Raw genomic sequence first — 26,952 nt, forward strand, 5'->3', positions numbered from 1 at the left:
TCCCTGTGTGTGAGAAATAGTATTCTGGTATTGCTCTGATAGAGATCAGTCTTACTACTTTGAAATTGGGAGTGTATAAAAATAATTTTCATTATTATCTAATGAACACTTTACTATGAACCAAGGACTGTGTTAAGTTCTTAGGCTGCAAAATTTCAATGACACTGTGGCATTGTAGTAAAATTATTATCCCACTTGTTTGATGAGAGATTGAAAAGCAGATTTAGTTACTTGCCTAAGTCCACTGTATCGCCACAACAAAATTATTATAGACACATGGAAATTTTGTTTACCGTGATTTTGAACCCAGAATTTGAAACCAGGCAACATAACTTCAGAAACCATACCATCTCCTGGTCCATAAATGGTAGCTAAGGATACTCAATTATATCTACTTAATTAAAAGTAAAAAAATCTACTCCCTGTGTGAGTACAGGAACATGTACACGTATGAATCTAAATAGCAAAAGATATTGGGGAATGTTAAGAGCTGTAGAACTGGAAAATATATGCCCAACCATAAGACATTCAAATTCAAATATTTGCTTAGCTAAATGAAACAGTCTAAGGGTCATACTTACCCAGTTGGTCAGTGTTCAACTATATTAAGCAGTGAAGTATGATGTAAAAAATTTAAATCACAGTGTAACATGATGGGCTTTACAATTTAGAAAGTCCAAATAAGGAAGGATTGGATTGGAGTGGGGAGAGGTTGGAGAGAGATATATAAAGGAAAATTCAAATAAGGAATTAAGTTCTGGACTAGGCCATCGGCAGCAGGAAGGATTAAAGGCGACAAGCCAAGACACTTGCTATTGCCTAATGAAGCCAGCCTGATATTTTGTTGAAAAATAAAGCTGAATCCTCCAAGACAACCCTTATCCTATGTATTACCAAATATGATCTGGGAAAATGCTTTTTAAGGTGGGTATTGAGAAGATTTCAATACTCCAGTTCAGTATTATTGCCTTCCTTTGGAATGCCTTGCAAGAAATGTCACCTCTTCCTTATATGTCTCTGGAAGACTATATAGGCAGAGCTATAATTCAGGCATGTGTTTATGTGGAGAATGGAGATATTACCTTCCGCATAAGGAAACATAACATGAAGTAAATGTAGATTGCCTGACACAGAGCATGGCAAGTGGTAAATCTGTAATAAATGTAAACCATTTTTACTACTATTTCTATTATTAGTAAAACCAGTCCATATAGACAGAAATGATAGAAAGTAATGCAAATGAATGGTATTTCTAGAATATATAAAAAAATAATTCTCTAATTTACTTTTTAAATAAAGAAATATAAAGCCAAGAAAAGTTTAATGTAACTTGTGTGCTTTCAATAAATATTCCCTGTCTGATAGAAATATATAAATAAAATTTCCCCCAAACTGTGGTTTAATAAATATTGTTAAGTTGGATAAGAGCATTAGGAAAAAATCTTCCTGGTCATCCCTTCCCATTTTTATGTTTTTCCTTCTATAAGTTTGAAACGTAATCTTTTCATCTTAACCTGACACAGCCCACTGTTGGGTAGTCAGTAGGTGATATGATTTATTAAGTCATGTTATGGTTTTCAGTTTTTAGATGACATGCACATTATTAGTTTTTTAGGATAACTTCAAGATTATGTTCTATTTTTATACTCAGTTTGAATAGTTCTTTGGATTTCAGAAAAAGGAACTGAATTATTATTCTGTTATGAGAACAGCTTTGCCTTCCTCCAGCCAGACAGAATTGGTGTCATGTAATCAGTCCTTGACTGTGTTAACATATCTTACCAAAACCAACATGAAATAGTATAAACTAGCATAACTCTTACCTGACACTTTATTTATAGGGATTTGTATTAACTTGCAGAAATTTCACTGATCTTTCTTTTGACTTATCAAAAGTAAATTTGATAGCTAGTATGTTCACTAATATTGTATAAATTTTTTCCTAATAATATAACACATTAAAATGTATGCATTGCATTCTGTATATGATTTATGAACAAAAATTGGATGTGAACGATATGGTACTCTTATTATTAGGACTTACTATATAAAAATGTAATTTATAGTTAATAGAATCAACCCATTTTCTGCCTCTACGAGTAGAATGGCATTGAACAATTCCATAAAAAATTATATTATTTTGTTTTACTCTATCAAAAATATTTCTACTTTTACTTTTGTCTCAAACAACATAGAATAAACTGATTTAGATGGAAGAAAATAATGATAATAACATGGCATTACATGGTACACTCATTTTAAAGTAAAGGTCACTGCCCAAAGCCCAGTCATATTAAATTTCATCAAATATCGGAAAAAGTGAATATCTAAATCCTGGGCCATTATGTCCACTGGGGCCCTGGAACCTACACTTGGAAGACTAGGGCAGATATTTGCTGATTTACAATGAATAATGCATAGAGGAAGCAAGATGCTTAAATTTTCTCACTGGAACTTACTTCCAGTTGAATATATAAGTAAACATAAAGTTGCTGCCTATTGAGATTTTCCTCTTTGTAGACTACCTTCAAATAGATTTTTGACATCAAGAGCAAGGAATATTTTGGTCTTGGCATTTCAGTGTGCTCTTTTTCCTTTCCCTTTGTATATGAAGAACAAAATATGATTAGCATTGTTGGTCAGTGAAAAATAGACCAAAAGCAGTGAGAGAAAATTATTTCAAGGCCTATCTGCCCAATTATCTCCAGTATACAACATCAAACTGTGAGTCAGAGGAATAGGAGGCCAATTATCATAAAGCACTGAAGCCCTAGTCACACAATGTGATGATACACTATAGTGAAAAAAGAAGCAATTGCTGAACTTATTTAATGAAACCTAGACCCATGGTTTGAAGATTTAGGGGTTTTTTTTTTAGCAGTGTGTACATATAGGAATGTGTATACTAGCACGCTATACTTACATTAAACTCATACTTTAATTAAATATTACTTATATTGAATAGTGTTTTTAATGTAAGTTGATTGAAAGAAAGTAGAATCACTAGAATTAGAGAGTTATGTTCAGTACAGTTATTGCTAAGAAAGAACAATGCACATTTAGGTGATAATTTGGATACTTTATACGTAAAAAAAGGTTTTTGTTGAAACATTTAAGTGCAATCTTTCCTTTTAATTTTACTATATTTCGTGGGTTACTTATTTAATTACTAATTTCATTCTGCATATGAAGATGAAACCAAGGTTAAAGTGAAAAAACAAGTGATGATAAAATGTGTAAGAATCATCCATGTGACCAGCACCTATTTAATCCTCACATCATCTCCACAAAATAAGTGCTGTGATATTCATATTACACAGATTAGGAAACTGAGGTACATGGAGATTAAGAAAAGTACCAAAATTGCCCAGCAAGAATTCAAGCTCATGTGGTCTGACTCCAAAGTGCATGCTCTTAACCACTATACTAGGCTGCCTTAAAACTGCACTTGAATTCTATCACCTTTCTCACATGTAGCATTCAACAATGATGGAACACAGAGAAAAGAAAAGAAAAGAGGAAAGCTTTCATTTAGACAAATCTGAAAACAACATGAGAGAGGAAATTTGACCCATGAAAGCAATAGTGATATCCCAGGATTTTTGCAATATCCTGAAGATAATTTTCTGAACATCAGTAGTAACCATTAATCTAAACATTTGCATATTTTGCCAACTTCTGTATTCTTTGCACATGGGATCTTTACTTTTTCTGATATTGTGATCCACTATCACCATGAAGAGAAAAATTTAGTAAGTCTGGTAAAATTAATTTCCTAGATAATTTTTTTTAATCAATGAGTTTTCAAACTATTGGAAGAAAAGTAATTTATTCTAAGAAAAATTGTGATTCAATACATAACATACAAACATACATATATGTGTATATTTATATACGCAGAAAAGTGCTATCATACAAGCAGTTGATTAGTCTGATTATTCATTGGGCATTTATTGGAGAGAAGGGGAGAATGAATTAGGAAATGCATATTCATTATTCATTCATTCATTCATCAGTTTATGATACATTTTAAAAGCCTCCTTGCTATACTCAGGCATTGTTCTCAGTATATGTAGGATATGCAGGAGAACCAGAGACACAGTCCCCATTTTCGTGGTATTAATAATCTATCTCACAGGAAACCACTAAAATGGTACAGTCAAGAGATGATAAAGGCCTGTTCTAGGAAGAAAGATTAAAAGGAAGTTCAGATGTGAAAAATATTAAGGAGGAAATGGTAAGCCTTGAGAACTGAGGGTGAAAAAGAAAGAGGGGAATAGAATCAACCAAAAGGGAAATTTGAAAGAAAATATTTTTATTTTTAAAATTATTATTATTATTATTTTTGGCCCTGCTGCAAGGCTTGTGGGATCTTAGTTCCCTGACCAGAGATCAAACCAACACTTGGCAGTGAAAGTGTGGAGTCCTAACCACTAGACCACCAGTGAATTCCTTGAAAGAAAATATTTTTTTAAATTCTTTATTTAAACATTTCATTACAAATTGGATGTGAATGACAGTATTACCAACATGATAAAGTACATCTAAAAGTAATAGCTGGCATTATACTTATGAGATTCTAGAATCACTCTAATTAAATCAGGTCAAAAACAGTTACTCTTGTAATGTCTCCTATTATGTATGCATATTTTCTTGAGAAACTCAAAGTACTCTTATCCTCCACATACCCATTAGGGATAGCAATGAGGAAATAGTTGAGAGTTAAATGGACAAAACAAGGGATCTAATAAACTTGAACCTTATTCTTGAATGCCTTCCTTCCACTCTTCCTTTATGCTTCTAATAAAATATGTGCATGGAGTACATCTTAAGCAAATTCTTAAGTTTTATAAAAATGTAGGGATACAATCTAATAAATCTTTATGATAAATTAAGCTACATGATGTGGAAAAGTATCTAAGAGAGATATTCAGTGACTTAAAAAACTACAACATTCCAAATGACTGAAAAAAAATGTCCACACCTAAATCTCAGGCCAAAATTGTTTACCTCTATTATATTTGAGGAAGCTTAGCTCAGGAGAAATGGTTCCACTAGGAAGAATAAAGTAGAGTAAGAACAAGAGAGTTGACACAGGGTCAAGGGTATGGCTGATTTAGGCTGCCTGACAGGCTTACTTTGGACACGAAGTCTGTAAGAGAAACAGCACTGACTAGTTCTCACTGAGGAGAAAGCAAAGGGGAAAATCATGGGAAAGGGTGAGAAGGCTCTAAGAGGAACAATAATGATGCAGGGGAACATCACTTGCTCTGACAGTCTCTAAACATAAGATCTAAATATGGTGTTGCACATTGAACTTCAGTAAATACAAGGGATAAATTAGAAGGAATATGAGACATTACAAAATTTCATAGAAGAATGAAGACTAGAAAACTTCATCTTAAAGATCTTGAGACAAATAAGCACCTGAAAACTATTTATTACAGAAACCAGAAAAAGGACTGAAAGCTAGTAGGACTGAGAAGTAATATGCCTACAGATTAACAGCATGGACTCTGAAACTTGACCACCTGGTCTGGAATCTGGTCCTACTACTTACTAGCTGTGACTTTGGGTAAATTAAGGGTAATTAAGAAACTCAATTCACCATATTATTGTTGTATGACTTGTAGAAATGAAGACTGTAGTCTCTACCTAATTTTCTTTATTGCTATAGCCTGTGAATACTTATACAGTTTAACTATTTTTGCCTTATTCCTGAATATTCACTGACCTTGCTATATAAGATATGCTGTGATAATTTTATGTGATAATTTTATGATATGAAGAATATTGAGTTGATAGAACAGAACTAGAGGCAGTAACTTATAATACCTTGTGGATGGGTGAATGTGTTTTGGGCAAAATGCAGAATGGTTGCATTGAATTAGGTATAAACAGTTTTAATTAGGCAAAGAAGCATATATGGGTGTTGGGTAGCCAAAGTGGTAAACTATATTGGGAATTTTTGCTAGCGATGTTGTCCTACTGGACAATCTTTTCTACATTTCCTTCAGACCTTGGCATCCAATTCACCAGTATGCGACTAAAGCTAAGCCAGTCACATGGTATCACTTGGAACGGTGAGCCTATAGTAAATATCCGACTCTGACTCTGGTGTTAATAACCCAAAACAGCAGTGACAGTTTAACATTCATTCTACCAATTGTGGCTTTGACTACCAGAATCTGGAGTACCCTGAAGACATGACGCTGGAATCAAAAAGCCCATCAGTGCTGCATTAAGTACTGAATGAGGGTGGTTATCCAACTGTGTCAGTCAATCTTTTGTGCCCCATCATAAACTGTGCTGTTCTGGAGGTCTTTGGGGGATATCACTGTGTTCTCAGTTTTTCTCTCTTCCCTTCCACTTTCTAGGTGCTTATTTTAATAGGTTTTCCATAGATTCTCTGAGCTGTATGTTATGCTTCTAATAATCCATCTTTTAATTATAGTAATTGAAATTCATTTCTGTAATTTATATCTAAGAACTATGATGACACATGCATTGACTAAGAGTACTGCATGTGGGTTGCTTGCAGGTTGCAAATAAATCTGCAAAGTTTTAAAATAACAAAATTGATTATAGGGGAATGAAAGTGACAGACCAAGATTTCTTGACAAATAAGATAACATTAAAGTAAACCCAAACAATCATTTATGTAAGTATTTTAGGGTTATTTTCCTTTTCTAAATTAAGATTTTTGGTTTTTTAGAGCAGTATAAGGTTCTCAGCAAAATTGAGGGGAAGGTACAGAGATTTCCAATGCACACTTGCCCACATATAAGCATAGCCATGCCCATTATCAACATCTCCCACCAGGATGTTACATTTGTTACAATTAATGAACCTTCGTCGACACATCATAATCAGCCAAAGTCCATAACGTACATTAGAATTCACCCCTGGCAGTGTGCATTCTGTTTCTGTGGATTTGGACAGATGTATAATGACATGCAACCAACAATACAGTACCATACAGAATAGTTTCACTGCTCTAAAAATCCCCTGTGTCTTCCCTATTCATCCCTCTGTATCCCCAAACCCCTGGAAAACACTGATCTTTTTTCTGTCTCCATAGTTTTGCCTTTTCCAGTATGTCATATAGGTGGAATTATACAGTATATAGTCTTTAAAAATAGGCTTATTTCATGTAGCAATATACATTTAAGGTTCCCTTTTGTCTTTTCATGGCTTGACAACTCATTTGTTTTTAGTGCTGAATAATATTCCATTGTCTAGGTGTACTACAGTTTACTTACCCATTCACCTACTGAAGAACATCTTCATAGCTTCCAAGTTTTGGCAAGTACAAATAAAGCTGCTATAAACCTCCACATGCAGGTTTTTGTGTGGACATAGGTTTTCAATACCTTTGCATAAATACCAAGGAGCACAATTGCTGGATCGTATCATAAGAATATGTTCTATTTTGTGAGAAACTGCCAAAATGTCTCCCAAAGTGATTGTACCATTTTGCATTTCCACCGGTAATGAATGAGAGTTTCTGTTGCTCCACATCCTCACCATCATTCAGTGTTGTCAGTGTCCTGGATTTTGGCCATTCTAATATATATATAGTGCTATCTTATTTTCATTTGCATTTCCCTGATGACATATGATGTGGAACATATTTTCATATGCTTATTTGCTACCTGTATATTTTCTTTGGTGAGATGTCTATTAAGGTGTTTGGCACATTTTAAAATCAGGTTATTTTCTTATTGTTGAATTTTAAGAGTTCTTTGCATATTTTGGATAACAGTCATTTATCAGATGTGTCTTCTGCAATATTTTCTCCAAGTGTGTGGCTTTTTTCTCATTTTTTTTTTTTTGATAGTGTCTTTCTCAGAGCAGAAGTTTTTAATTGTAATTAAGTCCAGCTTATCAGTTATTTCTTTCATGAATCATTCCTTTATTGTTCTACCTAAAAAGGCACTGGCATACCTAAGGTCATCTAAGTTTTCTCCTATGTTATCCTCTTAGTTTTGTGTTTTACATATAGGTCTCAAATCCACTTTTAATTAATTTTTGTGGAGTGTAAGGTTTTTGTCTAATTTATTTTTTGTATGTATATTTTCAGTTGTTCCAACATCACTTGTCAAAATATATTTTATCTATTTTATTACCTTTGCTCCTTTGTCAAAGATGAGTTGGTTATATTTATATTGATCTATTTCTTAAATCTCTATTGTTTCATTGATCTATTTGTCTAATCTTTCACCAATACCACACTATTCTGAGTTCTTTTGCTTTATAGCAAGTCTTGAAGTTGGACAGTGCCAGTCCTCAACTTTATTCTTCTCCTTCAATGTTGTGTTGAATATTCTGTGTCTTCTTCCTCTCCACATAAACTTTAGAATCAGTATGTTGATATCCATAAAATAATTTGCTGTGATATTGATGGAGAATTCATTGAATGTATAGATCAAGCTGGGAAAAACTGACATGTCGACAATATTGTGTCTTCCTATTGATGAACATGGATTATCTCTGCATATATGTAGTTCTTTTTAAAATTAATTCATCTGAGTTTTGTAGTTTTCCTCATATAGATTTTGTATATATTTTGTTAGATTTATGTATAAATATTTCATTTTAGGGGGTGCCAATGTAAATGATACTCTGTTTTTAATTTCAAATTCTACTTATTCATTGTTGGTATATAAGAAAGTGATTTATTTTTGTATATTAACCTTGTATTCTATAACCTTGTTGTAATCACTTACTAGTTCCTGAAGTTTTTTTATTGATTCTTTTGGACTTTTCTACATAGGTGAACACGTCATCTGTGAACAGTTTTTTTTTCCTTCCCACTTTGTACACATTTTATTTCCTTTTTTTCCCTTATTGCATTAGCCAGAATTCTAGTAGAATTCTGTCTAGAATTCTAGTAGATGTTCACACTGAGTGGTGAGAAAGTACAATCCTGCTGTGTACCTGAGTCAGTGGGAAAGCTTCATGTTTCCCACTATTAAGTATGATGTTAGCTATAGGTTTTTTGTAATTATTCTTTAGCAGGTTGAGGAAGTTTCTCTCTATTTCCATTTAGTGTGAATTTCTATTTAGTGTGAATTTTTATCATGAATGGGTGTTGTTTTGTCAAATGTTCTTTGGCATCAATTGATGCCAAACTCATATCAATGATCATGAGTTTTCTATTTTAGTCTGTTGATGTGATGGATTACCTTAATTCATTTCTGACTATTAAACCAGCCTTACATACTTGGGATAAATCTCAGTTGGTCACAGTGTGTAATTCTTTTCATACATTGCTCAATAGCTAATATTTTGTTGAGAATTTTTGTATCCATGTTCATGAGAAATATTGGACTGTAATTTCTTTTCTTGCAATGCCTTTATCTGGTTTTAGTATTAGGGTAATGCTGGCCTCAGAATAAGTTAGAAAGTATTTTGTCTGTTTCTGTCCTCCAAAAGAGAGTGTAGAGAATTGGTACAATTTCTTCATTTAAATGTTTGGTGGAATTCACCAGTGAACACATCCATGTCTGTTTTCTGTTTTAGAAAGTTATTAATTATTCATTTGACTTCTTTGCTAGATAAAGGGCTATTCAGATTGTCTATTTCTTCTTGTGTGAGTTTTTCAGATTTTCTTTCAAGGAATTGATTGATTTGATCTAGGTTTCTAATTTGTGGGCATACCGTGGTTCATTGTATTCCTTCATATCCTTTAATATCCATAGGATCTGAAGGTGTGTCCCCTCTTTCATTTTTGATATTAGTAATTTATATCTTAACCCTTTTTTCTTATGTAGCCTGGCTAGCGGCTTACAGAATTTATTGATTTTTTTCCAAAGAAACACCTTTTGGTTTTGTTGATTGTCTCTACTGATTTCCTGTTTTCAATTTCATTGATTTCTACTCTAAACTTATTATTTCTTTTCTTCTGCTTACTTTGGATTTAATTTTCTCTTCTTTTTCCAGTTTCCTATAGAGGAAACATAAATTATTTCAGATTTTTCTTCTTTTTTAATATATGTATCCAATGCTATAAACTTCCTTCTAAGCACTGCTTTCACTGCATCTGACATATTGTGATAAGTTGTGTTTTCATTTTCATTTAGCTAAAAGTAGTCTTTTAAATTTTCCTTGAAATTTATTCTTTGACCCATGTGTTACTTAGAAATATGTTGTTAATCTCCATGTATTTGGGATTTTCCAGTTGTTTTTCTGTTACTGATATTTTTGTTTAATTCCGTGGTGGTATGAGAGAAGACACTGTATATATCCTATTATTTTAAATTTGTTAAGATGTGTTTTATGGCCCAGAATGTGGTCTATCTTGTTGAATGTTTCATGTGAGCATGAGAAGAATGTGAACTCTGCTGTTGTTGGATGAAGTAGTCTATAGATGTCAATTATATATACAGTTGATTAATGGTGTTGTTGAGTTCTGCTATGTCTTTACTGTCTTTCTGCCTGCTGGATCTTTCCATTTCTGAGAAAAGGGTGTTGAAGTCTTGAAGTACACTAGTGGATTCATTTTTTTCCTTGAATTTCTACTGGTTTTTGCCTCAGGTAATTTGACACTCTGTTGTAAGGCATATACGTGTTAAGAATTGTTATATCTTTTTGGAGAAGTGATCCTTTTTCATTAAGCAATGCCCTTCTTTATCCCTGATAACTTTCCTTGCTTTGAAGTCTGCTTTGTCTGAAATTCATATAACTAATCCTTCTTTCTTTTGGTCAGCGTTAGCATTGTATATTTTCCTCCATCCATTTACTTTTTTAAAATTGAAGTATAGTTGATTTATAATGTTGTGTTAATATCTTCTGTACAGCAAAGTGATTCATATTATCATACTAAGTGAAGTAAGTCAGAAAGATAAAGACAAATACCATATGATATAAATTATATGTGGAATCTAAAATATGACATAAATGAACCTACCTATGAAACAGAAACAGAATCCATCCATTTACTTTTAATCTATATATGTCTTTATATTTAAAGTGAGTTTCTTGTAGACAACATACAGTTGGGTCTGGTTTTTTGTTTTTTTCTTCTTTTTTTGATCCACTTGGGCAATCCCTTTCTTTTAATTGGTGCATTTAGATGTTGACTTTCAAAATGATTATTGATATGTCGATACACAACTATCATATTTATTAATTTTTTCTATTTGTTACCCTTATCTTTGTTCCTGTTTTGTCTTTCACTCTTTTTCTCCCTTTTGAGGATTTAATTGAACATTTCATATGATTCCCTTTTCTCTCCTTCACATACTGCTCTTTGGTTTTAGAGGATTCTACTGACATATCCACTAGCTCAGAGATTGTTTTCTCAGCTGTGTCCAGTCTACTAATAAGCCTACCAAAGATATTCTCCATTTCTGTTACACACTTTTTATCTCTCACATTTCTTTTTGGTCCTATTTAAGGATTTACATCTATTTGTTTACATTGCTCAGTACTTGCATACTGTCTATTTTATCCATTAAAGCCCTTAGTATATCAGTCAGTCTTAAATTTCTGGTCTGATAATTCTAACTTCCCTCACATGTCTGGCTCTGATGCTTACTCTTCCTCTTCAAATTGTGCCTTTTTTGCCTACGGTATGCCTTGCAATTTTTCTTGATAGCTCGACCTGATGTACTGGGTAGAACTGCTGTAAATAGGCATTAGTAACATGGTGTGAAGGGAGGAGAAACATTCCACAGTCCTATGATTAGGTCTCATCCTTTCAGTGAGCCTATGTTTCTGGACTGTACATTTCACAGGTGTTTCTCAGTTTTTGCTCCCCCATTAGGTGACTAGAATGGGCTAGAGTTGAGTATTTCTCTTCCTTCAGGTCAGTTAGGCCCCGATAATACCCTAGCAGGTTAGGCTCTGGTTAACAAGTTTCCCCTGAGGTCAGACCTCCTTGAAAAGAACAGAGTGCTTTGGTATATTTCAAAAGGATTCCTTTGCCCATCCCCCTGCTGGAGGCACAAGGATTTTTTTCCCTAATATTTACTGTGGGAACCTGGTTGAGCTTCTGGGAGTATATCTCACAATATTATGGGGGCCCCCTATGACTGGGTCCCCCTGGAGTTTTTAACAGAGTTGTCCACACTGAGCCTCTAGCAATTTGCCAATTATAGTTCAGATTTTCCTGTCCTATCACTGGTTTCTGTGGTGATTTCTGCTTGTGAGTGTCTGCTCTCGGAAGCTGTGACTCCCTGTATTTACTTGTCTATATCTCCAATCTTGGGGGCAGTAGTTTGCCCTTGTTCTCCCTTCTTTTAGGAATCCAAGAAGCTTTGTTGATTTTTCAGTCTGTTCCGTTTTTAACTTGTTAGGATGAAGTGGTGATTTCCAAACTCCTTACATGTGGAACCAGAAAGTTACATAAATTTTTAATCATTCACATAGCTTCAACTTATTGGGCAACTGTCACTCCATTCAGTACTTTACCTTATGTCAGGCTGACCTCTGAATATCTAGATAAAGAAATTGTTTACAAAGTAGCAAAAATTTTTTTAACTTGTTTCTAGTAGGTGTATTATCATGATATTTTCTTTTGTTTTTCTGTTTATTATTTTCTATAAAGCAGTAAAGCTTTAAAGGACATAGAGCAATAAGTAAGGGAAGCAAATGAAATCAAGCACAGAAACTAGATTTCTTAAGAGATGAGAAAGTTTTGGAAAAATTCTTATCTTTATCTTTGAGTGACTGACATAAGGATTGTGGGGAAAAAGCACTTTTAGTACTTAGTAATGGGAAAGATAAAGGAAGTATACACTTATTTTTGTGATTTAATATATTGTTCTATGGTAATTGTATCAGTTGATAAAAATTATCATACAATAATTTTAAGATGGATGTATTGTATACTGTAATAGATATTGACTAAAATATTTTATAATACAACTTCAATGCTCAATAACTGATTATTAAAATGCCTATTTGGATTTACCAAGAGCAGCTTCTAGAAAAGTATATTTACAGCCATAGCAGTCAGGCACTTTTAAAAGAAGCTCTCCTTTATTACATTGCAGGAAAAAAGTCGCCCTATATAGTCATTGTATTTAATCCAGTTCTTACTTAAAATATTTAATTTACAGAATCACCAAAATATGCAGCTTAAAAAACCCGAATGCCATATACTAGCCTATTTTCAGAAGAATTCTGGGAAACTGTTAGTAATAACTCAGATCTGTTATTATAAGAATAATAATCATCAAACATTAACATCATCTTCCACAATTACATATACACTCAAGTCTAGGCAGTTTATCTATTTTCCTTACAACCAGCTTTATATAACAAGACAAGTAGATGATGTCTATAAAAACAATTTTGTTATTTCCATATACACTGAAGGACAAAAATTATTCACTAGTAATTTTAAAGTACAATTATGTTTCATTTCCTTCAAACAATCAGTTTTGATATATTTCAACGTTTGAATTTGTTGCATTTTATCTATTTTCAGGAGGATTCTAAGCATATATTTCCATGATATTTGTAACTGTTTATGCCATTAATGTCTATAATTATATATTATAAGCATGTTATCTCTTAAATTAACTTCTATGGATATTAATTTATCATTAATACCATGTGGAAAGTTCTCAACTTATTTAATAAGAAAAAATGCCCAAATATAAAAGCACATTTTTTTCCCCAAAGTTATCCTTCGAAAATGAAGAGGTTACCTTATTTTTGAGGATTTTACCTGGACAGTCATATTGTAGCACATTCTTTTAATTGTTTATTTTAAACTATATAATAATGAGAAAATGGGATACTCTCTCAATTAATGCTAATTTTAGGGTTTTTTAGGTTACTAGGATGAACCAATTATAAAGGAACAAAAGATAACTAATACAAATCTAATAAATATTCCTGGATTATGAGCTCACAAATGTTGATTGGCTTTTAAACGTTTTTAAAATCATCATTAAAAAAAAAAATCAAGTATTTTTTATGGAGGTCACAGAATATAGTTCCAGTATAAATGAATGGACTTGCCTTAATATTATTCAAATTGTGGCTTCTGATTTAATTTCCATTGAAAACAACATGCACATAATTTAAATGTTACTATATTTGAAAAAACTAAGACATAAATGAAAACACTGTATTCCAGAAAGCAAAACAATATGACTCAGATAGTAGTTCTGGATATTGCCAAAATGCAGGTAAAAAATCTGTATAAAATATTTCATAATTTATCAGCGCAAAACAGCATTATTTATAAACTGGTTTATTAGATAATATGTGATTTAAGTATATATATTTAGCTAATTTTTAAAATGCTATAGTATGAATGGATTTTATATATATTGTTTATGACAATATTTAGTCAAAAATAATTTTTTGATCTTCTTACTAGAAAATTTTGATCACCTTATGGAAGCCTGAACCACTTTATAACTAAGGATAAACAATAAAATATTATTAATAAATCAGAATTATTTTAATTTATTAAAATTAGAATAATTTTTGAAACATCTTTTTTAGTTCTAGTAATTTGAACTGAGATGGATCATGTGTCTTAATTTTCTCTCTCCCTTTTTTTTTTACCACTTCCTAATTCATTCTAATACATTTCAAAAGCTGAGAATCACAGGCCTTGAAGAGATTTTATGTCTTCAAATGTTACATGTCTATGCATTCTTATTATTATACAATGGGACTTTACAGTGCTTCTTTGAAGGGGGTGGTTATTCACATATTCTCACCTAGGAGGTAAATATTTTGCTGCCTTTTGCTGGGAAAGGAACAATTCCTGTGATTTGTAATTCTTTCTAACCAGAAAATTCACTCACAGTTTTAAAAAAAGAAAAACAAATTTTACTCATTAATATAACAAACTGCTATATTTGTATTGAACTTTAGCACTTTTAAAAGCACTTCCATATTTAAAGTATCATGTGATGTTTCCAACACACTTTAGAGGTAGAATATATATTCTTTGTTGGTTATTCATCTACTACTTGACCTTGACATGTTTGCCTATTTTGATATTCAGATTCTGAGCTCTATTTTCTTATTTTAACTTGGGGATACTCCCTTTCAAGATGCTCTATCTATGATTCTAAATATCCTCTTTGAGTAAATTATCACAGATTTATAAATCTCATAATTAATTTGAACTTATTTCTTATAAACAATGCATTGTTGGTTTTTTATATATTTTTCAATAAAATTCAAGGACTGTCATTTATGTAGTATAACTCATCTACATTTATTGCATTTTGATACATTAGAAGTTATTCTTGCCATATTTTTAATATTCTCTACTTTCTTTTTTTCTTTAATAAAAATAGTTTTCTATTTTTCTCTTACAGCAGATAGTAGATATCAGAGTTTCTATACTGCTTTAAAATTTGTGCATTCTATTTAGGTCTTATAGTGATTTTCTGAATCATATTATTTTAAAATGTCTTATTCTTATCAATGACTATGTCTCATATTTTACACGTTAAGTATTCAAGTACTTTCAGACACCTACCCTTCCATAATGTTGATTTTGTTTCATCTGATGAGTTCTCTTTTTATTGTCTTTTCATTTATTTTATTTTATTTGTCTTAAGCTTTTATAAAAGTCAATTTTAAACTTTATCAAAATATATGATTATTTAACTCTGATTACTCTTTTGTTTTCTCTCTTTTTTTTCCAAATACATTTCTCAACATGAATTATTATAAAACAAAAGTTATGAGACCTTGAGTTCCTAAAAGTATTTTTATTATGCCTAGTATTTGAAAGAAAACCTTTGAAAATTTTGAAGCACACAAAATCTTGTGTCTAAAGTTCTTTATCTTTAACACTTAAAAGTAATTATTCCATTTATTTATCATATCTAGGGTTGCTTTTGAGAAGTTTAGTGCCAAATTAATCTTGTTCTTTTATAAATGGTAATCACTTTCCTTTTAGAAGCTTTTAGACTTTTCTCTTGGATTTTAATATCTTAAATTTCTCTGTAATGTGTTTGATTTTAGCTTTTCATTTTGCCTGATATTACACACACACATACACATCAATAGAGGCTCTCATTTTCTTTAATGCCGTGTATTTTATATCTACTGTTTCAAATATTTTCCTCACATTTACCTTTTCCCTACATCTTATTTTTTTCTTCTCATTCAATTTTGATTGTACTGTTATAATCAAATATTATATTTGATTTCAGACTGCTACTCCCATTTTAAAATCATCTAGGTTTTTTGGTTTTTTATTTTTATTTTTTTAAAATTCTCTGTCCCTGTATCCTTTTCTACTGACATCTGGAATATTTTTAAAATTTGATCTTTTAATTCATTATTTTATTTTCCTCAGTGTATACATTTAGTGCTCTCACCTATTATATTTTATACTTGATATATGCACTCACCTATTTTAGGCTTTCTTATTTTTATTTCACAGTATGAACAACTTTATTACCTCTGTGGTTATGTTTATAGAACATACTTTAAGTGCTTAGTTTATATTTTCCACTAATTCTACTTTATATAATAAATGTATTTTAGCCTGTTACATTTCTTTTAGAGTAGTTGTGCTACTCAGGTGTCTACTTACTCTGACCTGTGAGCTCATGTTTACCTGTGAGTAATATATCTTGGGGAAATGTCAAAGACCTGGACACAGACTGTGCTTACAGGTAAATATATGTGGGAGAGCCTGAGCCCCATGTAGGCAACCATGTTAATTATTCCTTTTGTTTTCTCTCTATAAAGCAACACCTCTGCTCAGGATTTCAATTTTAAACTATTTTGGAGGAGAAAATAAATATTTTATCTAATACACCAACCATGTGGGTCTGGAAGGGGAAGTATCAAAGATTATCTTCTCTGGGGGCTTCCCTGGTGGCACAGTGGTTGAGCGTCCACCTGCCGATGCAGGGGACACGGGTTTATGCCCCGGTCCAGGAAGATCCCACATGCCGTGGAGCGGCTGGGCTCATGAGCCATGGCCACTGAGCCTGCACATCCGGAGCCTGTGCTCCGCAACGGGAGAGACCACAACAGTGAGAGGCCCGCGTACCACAGAAAAAAAAAAAAAAAAAGATTATCTTCTCTGATCATATCTAAAATATCTGTTGCATTATTCATTAATTCCTCTTCTTAGCAGAACTCTTAGGCTGTCCTGATGTTAACCACACTCATTAGAGAGGACTGGGCTATTGTTGATGATTTCTGATGAAGGCCAGTAATTATTTTCAAACTTATCCCTTCATGACTCCTTCTAGGAACCAAGGCTGTAGTCTCTAGGCTTTGAGTCTTGTATATGTATATCAACAAGGCTGCTGCCAAAGTGATTTTCTAATATTTGACATAGGGAATCATAGATGAACTAAGCTTAAGAAACAGATATATTAGAATTCAAAGTTAAATTATACTTATCTAGAGGGAGCCTGGAAATAGTTGGGCATAAAAACATAAGTCATTACCAAGAAAATGTTTAGAATAAAGGTAAGGAAATAGAAAACCTAAATAAAACAATTGCCAAATAGATTTCACAGACATATACAAATACTCCCACAACAACAGTGGAATACACCTTCTTCTTAATTGCTCATGGGAGCTTCTCCAGCATAGGTCACATGGTAGGTCATAAAACTATTCTCAATAGATTAAAAAATATAGTCAACACACATAGCATATTCTCTGACTATAAAAGGGTGAAGCTAGAAATCAACAACAAAAGGAAAACTAAAAAATTCATAACATGTTGAAATTAAACAACATGCTCTTAAATAGTGATTCAAAGAGAAAATCATAAGGGAAATTAGAAAATGAAGGTGAATGAAAATAAAAATTCAGTATGGATGCAGTGAAAGCAGAACTCAGAGGAAAATTTATAGCTATAAATGTTTACTTTAAAAAAGAAGAAAGATCTTAAATCAATAATTTAACTTTACACTCAAGAAAAAAATAGAAAATCTCAATTGACCTATAGCAAGAGATTGAATCAGTAATCAAAATTCTCCCTGCAAAGAAAAGTCCTGGAGCAGATGGCTTTACCAGTGAATTCTACTAAACATTTAACTAATTATTAACACCAGTCATTCTTATATTTTCCAAAAAATTTAAGAGGCAGCAACACTTCCTAAATCATTCTACTATGCCAGTATTACTGATACCAAAACCAGATAAAAATATCATGAGAAAATAAAAGTATAGAACAATATACCATATGAATATAGATGCAAAACCTTCAACAAAATTTAGCAAATGAAATCCAAAAATATATTAATAAGATTATTAACCATGATCAAATGGGATTTATCCTTGGACATGCAAGAGTGGTTCCGCACAAGAAAAATCAAGGTAATACATCGTATTAATAAAAGTAGGGGAAAAAACTACATGATTATTTAAACTGACTCAGAAAAAGCTTTTGAGAAAATGTAACATACTTTCCTAATAAAAACTCTAAGAGTACTGAGCATAGAGGTAAAATTCCTCAACATGATAAAAGTTATTTATTAAAAACCCACAACTAGGGCTTCCCTGGTGGCGCAGCGGTTGGGAGTCCGCCTGCCGATGCAGGGGACACGGGTTCGTGCCCTGGTCCGGGAGGATCCCACATGCCGCGGAGCGGCTGGGCCCGTGAGCCATGGCCGCTGGGCCTGCGCGTCCGGAGCCTGTGCTCCGCAACAGGAGAGGCCGCAGCAGTGAGAGGCCCGCATACCGCAAAAAAAAAACAAAAAAAAAAAACCCACAACTAACATCATATACAATGTTGAAAGACTAAAAACTTTCCCACTATGGTCATGAACACAGATGCCCATTTCACCACTGAAATTCAATGTTGTATTGGAAGTTTTAGCCAGAATTTTTAGAGAAGAAAAAAAATACATGGTATCCAAATTAAAAAGGAAGATTAAAAAATTATCTCTATTCATAGATGACATGATTTTATATATAGAAAATCCCCCCCCCAAATTCACAAGAAAGCTGGTAGAGCTAATAAACAAATTCAGCAAAGTTGCAGGGTAAAAGATCAACATACAAAAGTCATTTGTGTTCACATACACAAGCAATAAATAATTCAAAATGGAGATTAATAAAGAAATTATATTTACATTAGCACCTGAAAGAATTAAATAATTATAAATAAATATAACCAAGGAGGTGAAAGACTTGTATGTTGCAACTAGAAAATACTGCTGAAAGAAGTTGAAGAAGACCTAATAAATGGAAAGACACTGTGTTCATGGATTGGAAGAGTTAATGCGCCAAACAATTTACAGGTTTAACATAACCTCTATCAAACTTCTTACATTCTTTTTGTGCAAAAAAAAAAATTGGAAAACTCAGTTCCCAAATACATATGGAGTCCCATGGGCCTTGACTAATAAAACCATCTTGAAAAAGAGGAAGGACACTGAAGAACTCACTTTACAATTCCAAAACTTACTAGAAAACTACAATAGTTTAAAAAGTGTGGTACTAGTGTGACAGACACATAAACCTAAGGAACAGAATAGAGAGCCCAGAAATAAATCCTCACAAAATCATGAGTTGATTTTTGACAAGAGTATCAAGACTATTCATTGGGGAAGAAGAGTCTTTTTAAGAAATGGTTCTGGGAAAACTGAACATCTACATGCAAAAGTATAAATTTGGACCTTACCCATACCATATATGAAAATTAACTAAAGATGGATCAAAAACCTAAACCCAAGAGCTAAAACACTAAAACCATTAGAAGAAAGCATTGGAGAAAATCTCCATGATACTGAATTTGCCAACGACTTCATAGACATGACACCGGCACCAAAGCATAGGCAACAAAAGAAAAAAAATAGAATGAACTTTGTTAAAATTAAGAACATTTATGTATCAAGAAAGCAAAAAGACAACCTAATGAATGAGAGAAGATATTTTCAAATTAAGTATAAAACTAATATCCAGGATATATAAAGAACCCCTAAAACTCAACAACAATAGGCAAACAACCCAAATAAAAAATGGACAATGGACTTGAAGAGATATTTCTTCAAAGAAAATATACAAATGACCAATTGCTCATGAAAAGACACTTAACATCAGTAGTTATTAAAGAACTGCAAACCCAGACCACAGTGAGATACCACTTCAAACCTAATAGAATGGCTAAATAATAAAAATAAATAAATAAATAAAAAGCACCAGAAAATAACAAGTGTTGGTGATGATGTGGAGAAAATGGAACACTCATGCATTGTTGTAGAGATTGTAAAATGGTGGAGCCACTGCAGAATATTTTGGCAGTTTCTCAAAAGATTAAACATAGAAGTACCATATGACCCAGCAATTCTACTCCAAGGTATGTATCTAAAAGAATCGAAAGTAGGGACTCAAAGAGATATTTGTACACCAATTTTCATAGCAGCATTATTCACAATAGCCAAAAGATGGAAACTACCCACTGTCTGTCTTCAGATGAATGGATAAACAAAATGTGATACATGCTTCATTGGAATGTTATTTAACCATAAAAAGGAATGAAATTTTGAGTATGCTACAACATGGACCTTGTAATCATTGTGCTTAGTGAAATAAGCCAGATATAGAAGGACAAATTTTTATGATTATACTTACATGAGGTGCACAGAATAGGAAAATCCATAGAGTCAGAAAGAATAGTGGTTACTTGGGCTCGGGGGAAGGGGTGTTACTGTTAATGGGTACAAACTCTTTTGGATGATGATGAAAAAGTTTTGAATAGAAACAGTGGTAATAGTTGCATAATATTGCTAATTTATATAAGACTACTTACTCAACTGTACAATTACAAATGGTCAAAAGGATAAATATTATGTATACTTTGCCACAATAAAACAATAAAAACAACACATATTTATTATCTCCCAGTCTATGTGTGTCAGGAATACATGCCCAGCTTAGCTGGGCCTTCTACTTCAGAGTCTTTCATAAGACTGTGATCAATGTACGGTGCAACACTGAAGGTTCTACTGGGGAATAATAATCTGCTCTCATACTCACATGTGTGGTTGTTGGCTCGTTCAGTTAGTTGAGGGTTGTTGGATTGAGAAGCTTAGTTCCTCACTCACTAGTGCGCACTCTCAGTTCCTTGCTACATGGTTTTTTCAACATGGCAGATTGTTCCATCAAAGCCAGACAGAAAGGGAGAGAATACTGGAAAAACAGAAGTCACAATCTTTTGTAAGCTAATCACATAAGTGACATCTCATTGTTTTTATCATATTATAGTGGTTAAAATTAAGTGACTAAGTCCAACTCACAGTCAGAAGAGGATTACACAAGCATAACATCTCAGGAGGCAGAGTTCACTGGGGGCAATCTTAGAAGTCAACTTGCTACAATAAGATTGTATCAAATGACACCACAGTACATAGGGGAAAATTATTATTACACTATTGTATCACCATATAATAACAAACCAAATGTTTCTGAATATTTGGCAACATGTAGCCAAAGATTCAGATGATAGACTTGAATATTCACCTTTAGTCTATATTTTTCTTGTGCCATAAAACACAGCCACAAAGATAAATACACTTACTTTGATACTTCCACCATTTCTTTTTGAAATATGAGAACATTTTGAATGTAATCTTACATAAATGACACTTTTTGAAAGATGTTCAAACTATCTGGCCTTCTGAGAATCTGATTGCTTTATTATTGAACATCAATACTTTCTTCCAACAATCTGACATGCCATTAATTGTGACTGTAAATCTGTGCTAGATCCTTGTAGAATGTAATTGATGCCCAATGGTATCTAGCTAGTACCTTAAATTATTTACCAATAAAGTTAATTATGTCTTTGAATAATATACAAATATATATGAATGCATATAAATCTATGTGTATACAATTTGTGCATATTGATGCTAAATAGACCTGTTATTTCTAAGAAAAAAAGTGGTAAATCCTTAAACTCTGCCTCAGTTCTTTTTTTTTTTTCACAGTACGCGGGCCTCTCACTGTTGTGGCCTCTCCCATTGCGGAGCACAGGCTCCAGATGCGCAGGCTCAGCGGCCATGGCTCACGGGCTCAGCCGCTCCGTGGCATGTGGGATTTTCCCGGACCAGGGCACGAACCCGTGTCTGCTTCATCGGCAGGCGGACTCTCAACCACTGCGCCACCAGGGAAGCCCCTGCCTCAGTTTTTAATGAAACATTTTTCATACTAACTGGCCTCTAAGCTCTCATTAAATTGACTAATTTACTCATATTTTCATAAGATTTAAAACAGACATATCTTAACTGACTATCATGTGCCTGCACAGGCTCTTGAGTTAATTCCTTGAATGCAAAACCTTGTTTCATTTTCTTTATTAACTGTGAACTTTGGGGCAATTTACTTAGTAGCCCTTGGACTTGGTTTTCTCACCTGAAAATGTGATTAATAACAGTTTCTGCTCGATTGGGATATCATGAGGATTAAATCAGTTAATACTTATAGAAGTATTTAGAACAGTTCTATTACATCTCTATATAAATACATCTAGAGATAGAGATAGAGAGATAGATAGGGAGGTGTAGAGGAATGATTGCTTAAAGCAAAAATAAAGTGTTGCAACATTTATTTTTTCTTTTCGCTATCTCAGCTCCTTAAGCTAGAAGCTCCAGTTTTCAGCTTGGTACGGGTTGGGGGTGGGAATTAAAAAGGTCAAAGCAAAGTTGATGAAATACTTGAGCTTTCCAAATAAATATGAGTAGTTTCTGGCTTAAAACAAACAACAACAAAACATTCTTTTAGGTTAAACAGTATCTTCTGGATAATCATTCAGTCGATTCAACATTTAAACTTACTTTCAGGGTTATCTCTCTCTTCCTAATCACTCATTTTTTTTCTTCCCAAATACAGTGTATTTAAAATCTCTGATGATAGAATTAATTATTCCAGTTCTCTCAGGGACAAAGTGATATTTTTCTTTATTTATTGCATGCTGGTAAAGTAGAGAACTTTCAAGGGCTCCCACTTAGACTTTCCTAATTCATTTTCCTCATGAGATGGTTCAGGGACCTAAAATAGGAATTCTGCCATTACTGAGTTTGTCTATTCCGACTATGCATCCAGAAATAAAATGGTAATTGGTATGAAACATTAATTGTATTTGATTATCTAGTCATTCACAGCCTGTGTTTAATAATCTACAAAGTTTTAGAATTTCCTTTTTGTCTTTGTACATTCTGACAATGGTCTTATGTTTCATTACAGGAAGGCTGGAAGAAAGACAATATATAATTGTGGGAGGAAAACAGGGTACTGCTTTGGGTGATCTAGTCTCATTTGCTTCAAGGAATTCCTGCCCATGGAGTGGCTCAGTGTGATTACAGTGTGGTTCTTAGGAGCACAAACCCTGGGACAAGATTGTCTTGGTTAACACTGCTCTGTAACTCACAGGTTGGGTAAGTTTAGGCAGTTAACATTCCAGTGAAATAGCTTCTCATCAGTAAAACGAGGTGTGTGAACATTTACCTCACAGGTTTGTTGTGAGAATTAACCAGGTTAAGGAATAGACAGTTGACCCCCAAACAACATGGGTTTGAACTGCATGGGTCCACATATACATGGATTTCTTTTTTCCAAGTCATACTACACAATCCTCGGGTAGAATTGAGGACGCAGAACTGTGGATAAGGGGGACTGACTACAGGACTTAGCATCTAAAGGTTTTATTTTTTAATATTTTTTTCTTTTAAAAATTTTTATTGGAGTATAGTTGATTTACAATGTTGTGTTAGTTTCTGCTGTACAGCAATGTGAATCAGTTATACATATACATATAGCCACTCTTTTTTAGATTCTTTTCCCATACAGGTTATCACACAGTATTGAGTAGAGTTCGCTGTGCTATACAGTAGGTTCTTATTAGTTATCTATTTCCTATGTAGTAGTGTATGTATGTCAATCCCAATCTCCCAATTTATCTCTCCTCCCTCTTCCCCCTCCAGTAAAGCAACCTAAATGTCCATTGACAGAGGAGTGGATAAAGGAGATGTGGTATATATATATATATATATATATATATATATATATATAATGGAATATTACTTGGCCATAAAAAAGAATGAAATAATGCCATTTGCAGCAACATGAATGGACCTAGAGATTGTCATACTGAGGGAAGTAAGTCAGACAGAGAAAGACAAAAATCATATGATACCATTTATACATGGAATCTAAAAAAAATGGTACAAATGAACTTATTTACAAAACAGAAATAGAGTCACAGATGTAGAAAACATCTGCAGGTTTTAGTATCCAAGGTAGGTCCTGGAACCAATACCCCAAGGATACCGGGGACACTGTATACCTCTTAGAGCAGGGATATTAAAGCCAGCCAATTCCTGAGAGGCACAGGATTCCTTGTAGGGCTGACTTTGATTTAAGAATCTCCAGTGAATTTGTCAAACATTATACCATTCAGTGTGACTACACTGAACATTATACTATACAGTAAGACTTCCTTCAAGGTCTGATGACTATCCAAGCTTCTCCAGGATCTCTCTCCATTTGTTCTCACAAGCACTGAATGTGATAAAAGCCTCCATGTTTGTCTTGATACTTGCTTCTCAGAGAATATGCAGCAAAGGACTTACTATCAGATGTGTTAACCAGAAAGCAGACTCTGAGATGAAGATTAGCATACAATAAGCTAATTAAATATTATTCTTGAAATCTATATCAAGAAAAATGAAGGGAGCATTAACTGGGGAGAGGAAGAATTGTGGCTGCACGGCAGTATCAACAAAGGTACTGGCAGAACTGATGAGGAGCTCCCAGTCTGAGATAGCTCTTATAGTATGCTCCGTTTACAACTCAGTGGCTCAACTTTACCTTTGCTTCTGTCAGTCATTGTATGCAGACAATCCCTGGGAGTGGGGTGTGGCTTTCTGATTCAATATCAATGTATTATATGAATATATCTTAATGATACTTCTAATCCAAAGATGAGATTTTGCATATTTTCATATAATTTAAGTAGACTACATTAGAGGCTTTATCTCTTCAAATACTAAAAAATATGTATTTAATAAATATTTGTGAAACTATTTTATAAATATATATTATAGAATTTCAAATTTGTCAATGATTTCTAATAATACACATTAAGAGCTTTCACTAATTGCCTGTATTAAAAGTAACATTTTATATTGTGCCATAAAACCATATAATAAAGTATTATTAACCACTCATACAAACTATTAAAAAATCCTAGGTTGGGGAACCTCTGCAATTTAATACTTCTTCTATAGTACTTTTATAACAAGACCAAATAGATGCTAGACATACTCTGCTTAGCCTTGAGAATATAGAATGGTACTCTATAACTAAGAACTCAAGAATTCTTAGGGGGTCCAAATAGAGCTAAAATACTAGGATCATTTAGTTTATCCACTATTATCTAACCCAATATAACCTGTGACTAAACAGAAATACCCAGGATATTTATATCAAGCAGGATTCCTTTATAAGTCAGCATTTTCCTGGAGCTTCCAATACTTATCCTAGTTTTAGGTGCTGTTAATTATCCTGTGAGCTCCAATAACTTAGACTCTGCAGATGACTTCAGTATTACCATTTCTGTAAGAGATTTTACATAAACAAAGGCTGTTTTGAAAATACATACCATGAGGGTATAATGTGATAATGGATATTCTGAAAGAATGTTTCAATACTCTGACATTAAAAAGGCAGAGCAGATGGTTCACCGACGTTTAACTTTGATTTGTTAGTTATTCATTGGTCACCATTCTTCTATATTTGTTACAGAATGTTAAGTACTTCCCCCCACCCAATACCAAGGTAATCAGTTTTGTGTTTCCTATAAAATACAAGCTCTGGGAAAGGATAACTGAACAATCAGGATAGGGCAAAGGCAGAGAAGTATTTTATTATAGGCCACTTCAAAGATCAGTTTGTACTGCCCATAATAACAAGTTTAAACTATCCTGCCTGAGTCTGCTATTAGCAATCGCACTGTTACATTATGCATGACATTTGACTATTCATAGAAAAGAAAATGCACTATATTCCATTAGTGGTTTCCTATGAGTGTAAGTCTACAAATTACTGGTGATGTTTAGGCTGATGTGTTACCCTTTTGCATATTTATGATGCTTTTGTCACATTCATTATTAATATGAATGTAATGTGAGGGACTAAAGATCAACATGATTTCTATCAGTTTCAGTGTTTGTGCTCAAACTCTTATGCAAATATGATAGTTAGTGTATTTACATTCTGCACTTATGTATGATCATAAGACTCTTGTGCTTTGCCTTATATCATAACCAGTATACCAAAAGTGTAAAAGGACACCCCAAAATAAGTTAAAGTAAATGCTGTTATTTCTGAAATCAGCAAACAATGACATGCTACAATGGCTGGCTATTCTCTTGATTCAGAACCACTCATAGACACTTTCTAGGAAAACCAGCAGATAATATTTCTCCAAAAATGTGGATCTGTTTCTATGGTAAATATTTCCAAAAGAGGTAATTTTATAGAATGCAAGTTTAATGCAGAGTTTCGTGGACTCTGAAAAGTTTATATTTCCCTTTATTCTGTCTGAATATAAAGGTTTTTGTGCCACATGCTTCTACATGATTGGGCCCGATGAGAACAAAACATATCTTACATTGTCACTGGGCCTGTCACAAATTAGATTTGGGACATTTTAATTCCCTGATCTCAAGAATTTATAAATTTTCACAATGAAAATAAATTATTGAAGATTTTGCTTCCAACTTTACAGTGTAGATATAATCAGACCACAAATGCTAGATAAATTTTTTTTAAGAAAGAAAAAATAAAGAGATGGGAAAACAAACAAAAAACAAACAAGTGAAAACATGTGTCTGAAGGCACTGAAGAGTAGTCAGCACTCAGACCAAGATTTAAGAACAAAATATATTGAGGTCACCTGTATATTTGCAGTAATTTTTTTCTCCTGGCACGTCTGGCCATCAGAAAGCAGAAACCTTGAGTTTGTAGCAATCTCACTGAGTT

Source organism: Kogia breviceps, chromosome 12, assembly GCF_026419965.1.
Source record: "Kogia breviceps isolate mKogBre1 chromosome 12, mKogBre1 haplotype 1, whole genome shotgun sequence".
Taxonomy (NCBI): Eukaryota; Metazoa; Chordata; class Mammalia; order Artiodactyla; family Physeteridae; genus Kogia; species Kogia breviceps.